Genomic DNA, 7,358 nt, shown 5'->3' with positions numbered 1-7,358 from the left:
TGATAACAAATCTTACTGAAATGACTACTGTCATAAACTCTTCGCGTGAAAGTATACCTCAAAACCTAACCTAACAACCGCTTCTGAAGACGGCCACAACTAAAGAAGTCGTTGTATAAGTTTGCTGAACGCTTAAGTTTTTATCTACAAATGGCTGAGGGTTTTACCTGACTTCAAGTCGTTGAATTTACTTGTCTCTCAAATATTTAAACCCTATAAGGCAGTTTTAACTTACGTTATTCGTAATATACGTAAATTTTACGTACTACACCGTTTGGGTATGTTATTTTAAATAAATGTTTTATAAACACTTATTTGATTTAATTGAATGAAAATATAAGAGTGCAAATCCACAACAAGCTTGTCAGGCGTTTGGTGCTTTCAGGCTTTAAGTTACATAAGTCAGCTATTGCTGAAAGCTTGAAAAGCGCTAAACGCCTGGAAAGCTTGTTGTGAAGTGTTACTCTAAAGTTGTTTGCTTCTTAAACTGAATTATTGAAAAATTTATGGAACACTCTCTATACATTACGTATATATTTTAATTTGATGCTCACCACACAGGGCAGCTTCCTTATATATAGAACAATATATAGTTGTCACCCGTTTTTTACGTGCACACTTTTTTTGTAAATAATAACAATCAAAGCGAACCGCGGACTGACAATCGATTAATTATTCACTTGCTTATGCAACAATAAAATAAAGAAAGCACTGCCGAGCGCACACAGCGATAGAACAGAATGGTAAGAAGCAATGGGGCTTTTTATGCGGCGTACACGTAACATTTACGTAGTACATTACAAATGCAGGGTTAACCAAGCCTCAAACACTTCAATTTTAAGCGATCACCTTTGAATTGTGAAGGTTGTGTGCCTTGAGATAATTTAGGCAGAAACTTCAAATACCGCCCGACAAAATCAAACCATAAAGTGTACAGCCAACGCATATATAAAATGTCAAACTTATAAATAGCAAGACTACAACCAAAAGCAAAATGGAATGACTACAACGGTCAACTTTCGAAGTTATACCTTTTATTCATACATAGACTCTGCAATCTTCCTTCAGCTGATTTCTCTGGAATAATCCAGTAATTGGATAGAAAGCAGTTTTCCAGTAGAGGCATTACAGACCTAGTCATTCTGCGAAATCTTTGGAGAATAATTAGGACGCCCAGGCGACTTCCAAAGTCAGAGAACCTACAAAAGGCCAACTACCACCTATCAGCTACCCTAGTAAATGCTTTGAACTTTGCACTTTAGTGGAACCCCAAGGTGGGAACTCTGAGAAGGCAAGCCAGGGAACTCTTCAAGCTAGCGAAGCTATCGAAAACCACCCAACGTTTGGAGGGAATACAAAAACTTACTCAAGATTTACAAGAAAAATAAGAAAGGCTAAGACAGGTTCGTGGAAAAGCTTCTGCGGCAACATAGAAAGTACATTCGAGTCCACAAGTAATAGGTAATATCGTACAATAACCTATTTTGGGCCGAGGATAAAACATAGGCACAAAATAGCGAAGAACCTTGCGAGATGTTACTCAACGCACACTTCCCGGTAGGAATCCCAGAGGCCAAAGTGATAGTAATGGAAACCGAAGGGTAAGATCTGACAGTGCAAAACAAACACCGGAAAAGGCTGTGAGCCCACATATCAAATAAGAAAAAAAAGTTTACCAGTAATCAATGTTAAAATATCTCGGCGCTAATATTATCATACCTCTATCAGAATAGAGGATGATATCAAACTTCATACCGTTGGATCTACATGGTTGAAAGACGCGTTTCCGGTACAAAGTTTCTACCTCACCTGCAGAGGCGAGGAAGAAGTGTAGAGCCTGGAACACTATATCTGCCGTTTTCTCTACTCGCTTGAGGTCATGCCTTAACGAAAAATTTTTATGGTGAAACGACAACAATGTTACCGAGCTGATAGGAATAGAAACTGGTATATTTACAGCTTTTTAGCTCGTTTAAATTGTTTTTTTCAGATTTAACTTGCTTGATGGTTGGCGAATCGGAAACGACTTTTGGCTCCCTTTAGCTAGTCTCGTTTAATCTACTCACTCGCAATGGAAAATAAAGAAAGATTTTTTTCTCAAATGTCTGTCACTTCTTCATACCCGAATATGACGTGGGAAAATAAGTGTCCGCAGTAAGAAAATAAAATTTATTTAAGCACACAGCATCTCGAAGTGTGCTACTTAAAAAAAAATAAATAAAATAAAGTAAACCTATGTAAGTAAGTATAATTTATAAGTGAACTCGAACGTCAGCAAAAAAAAACCTTTGTAAATCCACAACCACACTTGCTCACATTCTGATAAGTCACTAGTGCACACGTCCCACTTGTTCATTGAAAGTCAAAACCACAAGTGTTGATTGAAGTGGTTACAGAAGATTTGACTTTTTTTTTGTAATTGTAGAGAAGTACCTACAAAAAATGCTACTCACTGCAGCAAACTGTGCGCCGAGAAAGATGAATGAAAAAAGTGATGAATGAAGTCTCTTGAAAAATTGATGAGTATTGCAGAAGCCGCGTTTATCCTATCTAAGTGCTGATGACACTCTTTTAAACATAAGCACTTAGGATTTTGACAAAGTTGACAGCTCATGCGGATGAGAGACAGCACTTAGAAAAGTGGTGAATATTGAAAAAAGGATTTAATAAAGGAGAAGTTGGAGAAAATAAGATGGCCTGTGCTGATAAGAAATAAGCAGCGCTTGCGTGTGCTTTGCTTGCTAAGCGAATTTTGTAAAGAAAATTTTACAAAGCAGTGAAGAAAAATGAAAATATTTGTTAAGTCATCAATGTGTGAGAGTTGGTACTTGTAGGCATGTGACGTGACTGAAGAAAATGCAGGTGTATGAATCATTTTGATGCAGTGGAATTCTAGAAATCTCTACGCTACGTTTACGCTGTCAAACGTAACTCGAATATATGAATGTGCCTAAAAATATGCAACTTCTTCTGCAGAATATAACCAGTACGGCCTTTCCTGCTTTTTGAGTTACATTTCTAGCCGCACCTTTTATTTATTTAGACATTTTTGGTAATCCGAGGAAATTTATTTCTTACCATTTCATATTGCCAAACTTTAATAAATAATATGTGCTAAATTTCAAAACTATAAAAACATATAAATATATATGTATGTAGGCTAAACATGACCTTGAAATGCAACATAGCCTTCAAACTGCCAGAATCTGTACGCTTGTTGGGATGCTAAGTAGCAAACTAACAGCAAAAACTATGCTTTGAAAAAATATGAGCTCAAAACACTTAGAGAGAAACTGCAAATTGCTATGAGAAAAGAAAAAAAAAAAGAGGAAATTGCAATCCGAGAAGTTTAAGAAAATTTTGAAAAGTTTTTGATGGTCAGGCATAAGAATATGCAAAGAAATTGGAAGGTAATTAATTTCAAAACTTTAAATGAGTTTGTGCAAAATGAAAAATTTGAATTTCTCCCAACGAAGAAAGACAAGCAACAAATTTCAGTGGTGACCAAAAACTTTAGATAAAAGAAATATTTTAAAAGGAAATGCATACATATGTCTTATATTGAAAGAATTATCGAACGGCGTTTTTGAAGGAACTTTGAGTTGTGAAGATCAACAAAAGCCATTTTTTGTTTGTAAGGACATAAAAGGAGCAAAATATTATAAATCTTAAAAACAAAAACAATCTAACATTAAAAAAGTGTGCGAAAAAACGAATTTCTGTGCACTAAAGCACTGCGACATAACTGTAGATATATAGTATTCAAAACGGAAGAAGTAGTGCCACTTGCACACATGTATGTATGTTTTATTCTCTCTTTTTTAGGAAGCACGCAAACCAATTTCCGAAATCCATATCAGCAAACATGTACATACAATTTACGCATATCAATGCTTCTTTTCAACTCCTATTTGTCTTCCCCTGCTGTGTGCGAATGCGTGCGAAAAAATATTTCTACATAAGCGCCTATTAGTATGCAACTGAAATGCAACCATTACAAATATGCCAAGTAGTATATTTTAAGACTTTCGAGCGATTTGTGCTTCACCAGCCAACAACAATGATGACTTTAAAATGAGTTGTCCCTGCAAAAAATGGGACTAATCCGGGATGACTCCGGAAGCAATCGCAAAGGAGCATGCGACTAATACCACTTTTGATCTCTTTATATGGAATGAACTGATCGCTTTTGTTCGAGCGTGTCCTATAAAGAGACTAATTGTTCACCTTTATACCCGAATGGGTATAAAAAGCGACTAGTCACTTTTAAAAAATAAAAATAAAAATTTGCGCCAGCTGAGATTCGAACCGGGGTGCTCAGTTTTGTTAGGCGAATACTCTCTCTGTGTGCCAACGCCGCACATTAAATTTCATTGACTAAGTTCGTACATATAATTAAATCGTTAATAGTACCCGTTAGAGATGAGTTGGTGACTAATTGATCTCCAGTTATACCCATAAGGGTTGAGTCGTGACTAATTGGCCTCCATTAGTACCCGTATGAGACTAGTTGGGACTAATTAATGCCCAATTGTACCCGATTGAGAGTAATCTCGGAATACTCTCTTTAGAGATTAGTCGCACAATTTTTTGCAGGGGTATTATTGCTGCTGCGTTTTTGTCTGTGTGTGAGTGGGGGAGCCATCTTTCTTCGGCTGCAGCTGTCACGTGCAAACACAAATTGCATTCAAATTGCACAAAGCCAGCAGGCAGCACTTTCCGCTGGCTGGCCAAAAACGTAACTGGAGAAAAATAGACATACATACATACATACGTATGTACATACGAAGCTAGGAAAGGTGAAGCAAGCGAAACAGAAAAGAGGTGTACGCGAAATTCACTTTCGAATTTGTGGCCATGTCGTGTCCTTGCTGGCCAGCTTGTTTGCTTCTCGTATTTTATAATCTTCTTTTCTACCTAAACCACTTTCACACTTTTATTTGGACTTTGCGCACGTGCTGCGGGCGGGGACTTTAAAAAAATTCTGTGTGGTAGAATCTGGAAAAAATGTGGTATATCTCAAAAAAAAGTGTGGTAGATCTTTGGGTTTGGATCCAACTTTGTACAAAAATTAAAAAAATTCTGCAAGGTTTCACCCAAATGGCAAACTTTTTAATTAGACTCTAAAAAAGCTTAATTTTAGTATAATAAAGTGCAAGATTGAAGTTGCAAAAAATTGCGTTGAGTTTTGGAAATTATTTTCCTTGACAGTGTAAAGCAGTTCCTTTCATATTAAGATATTTTTCGAACATATTTTAAGAGATTTCTGCACCCTTGCGGAGTGCTTCCAGCTTTTCTTTTTATCACATCACGAAGTAGCGAACAAATGTGGCACGTTCCAGAAACAGCTAATTGGGATTTGCCGATTTTTACAATTTTCAAGTAAAAGTAAGCAACGCTTCAGAAACCTTTCATGCACTTAAATTTGCTAATACTTTCACAAAAATCGCCGTCCTGTTAAAATTTTCGTTATTAATTCTTTTTATAAATCATATATTTTGCAATTTAACATAAAAAACCGTGTTTTCTGTCGAAAAATTGATTACTGAGAAAATTTTCTATTGTACAATTTATTTTATTCTCCCATTTGGATTTGTTTACTTATGTCAAGCAAAAATAAAACTACTCAAAAACGCGAATATGTGGTAGATTTCAGACCTTGAGTGGTAGATGTGGTAGATGCTCAAAAAAGTGGCAGATCTACCATAATGTGGTAGAAGTCCGATCACTGTTTAGCATGCGTAAGTTGCAATCCGTTGGGCAATCACGTGCTTTGGCGTTAAAATTGTATGCGTGCCACAAATGCAACGTCACCTCGTTCATTCAGTTTGTTGGTCAGGTATAAATATGGTTGCTGCATAAAGTGTGGCATATCCGTAGGCGTTGACCAGAAGTTTTTAAGTGAAATGAATTGCAAATCGTGGATAGTAAATTTCTGAGTAAATGAAGAACTTTTGCCATTTGGGAGAAGTAATTTTGGATAAAACATTTTTTTTTCTGTTGAGGAAATTACTTGCGGAAAGAGGTATTTAGTAAACTCAAAATTTAAGTAATTTATTATTTTTATTTTTAATAAGTGTTTCTGAAATTTCTCTGGAGGTGAGATCACCATTTTAGTTGTTCCCTTCTTCAACTTGTGATGCGCGTCTTGATGTTGTCACGCAAATGGAGAGACATGCAGTTTATCACCTCCGTCGTACAGCAAATGGCTTCATTGTTAGACGCTCTTTCGTGACAGAAATACGCTCGCAGTTTCCCCATTAGCTGTCGAAGGGCGATGGCTCACAGTGTTATATTTTCGAAAAAGGACAAAATCGAATACCACAAGAACGAGAGTAGACAGCGAAGTAAATGTTGGAGTGTTTTAGGGCTTTTCAGATGGAAAATGGATGGGTAGAAGAATTACCTTGACCCTTAAAATGACCTTCAAAAATAGAGCATTGTAATTTATTTCTTTTTTCCTGAAAACATTATGCAATGAACTTCAAAAAAGTTGTAAACAAATATTTTTGCTGTTTGGTAAAAACCAAAATATGCATTTTAAAAACATTTTTTACCCTTTTAGTACATGTGTCCAATTTGTTGGACAAACTTTTAGGCGCTTAAAGCTCTATTTTTCGTAAATAAGAGCATTTGTTGTTAAAAGAACAGTTGTTTTGAGAAAATTATATTATTCTGGTTGGAGTTTACCGTGTTTTTTCACAGAAGTGAAAAGTGTCACAAAAGACGATAGTGAACAGTTTAATCTAATATATAAAAATCTCGTGTCACGGTGTTAGTGGTCGAACTCCTCCGAAACGGCTGTACCGATCTTTATGAAATTTTTTGTGTATATTTGGTAGATATGAGAATCGGATGTAAAGTATATTTCATACCGCTAGGTTCAGGGGGCGTGGCACCTCCCATACAAACCCATTTTTTCATACTGCAAATCTCTGGAAGTGTTCATGGTAGAGTACTCTAACTTGACATGGAGATATATCAAACCAATCGCATACTCATGGAGAAAAATTGTGGTTATTGGAAAAGGGGGCGTGGCACCTCCCATACAAACCGATTTTTTTATACTGCATATCTCTTGAAGTGTTCATGGTAGAGTACTCTAACTTGGTATGGAGATATATCAAACCAATGGCATACTCATGGAGAAAAATTTTGGTTATTGGAAAAGGGGGCGTGGCGCCTCCCATACAAACCGATTTTTTTATACTGCATATCTCTGGAAGTGTTCATGGTAGAGTACTCTAACTTGGTATCTAGATATATCAAACCAATGGCATACTCATGGAGAAAAATTGTGATTATTGGAAAAGGGGGCGTGGCACCTTCCATACAAACCGAATTTATCATACTGCATA

General features: G+C 36.3%; 1 protein-coding gene across 2 annotated transcripts in view; it reads left to right on the top strand.

Moving 5' to 3' along the window:
* LOC118744113 (IDLSRF-like peptide) overlaps positions 1-7,358 on the top strand; it is a 182,512-nt gene that overhangs the window by 62,581 nt on the left and 112,573 nt on the right. The gene's annotated exons all lie outside the window — the stretch shown is intronic.

The sequence above is a fragment of the Rhagoletis pomonella genome, unplaced genomic scaffold (assembly GCF_013731165.1).
Source record: "Rhagoletis pomonella isolate Grant_MI unplaced genomic scaffold, Rhpom_1.0 Rhpom_scaffold_00001, whole genome shotgun sequence".
Classification (NCBI taxonomy): Eukaryota; Metazoa; Arthropoda; class Insecta; order Diptera; family Tephritidae; genus Rhagoletis; species Rhagoletis pomonella.
This window is presented reverse-complemented; position numbering and strand designations above follow the sequence as displayed.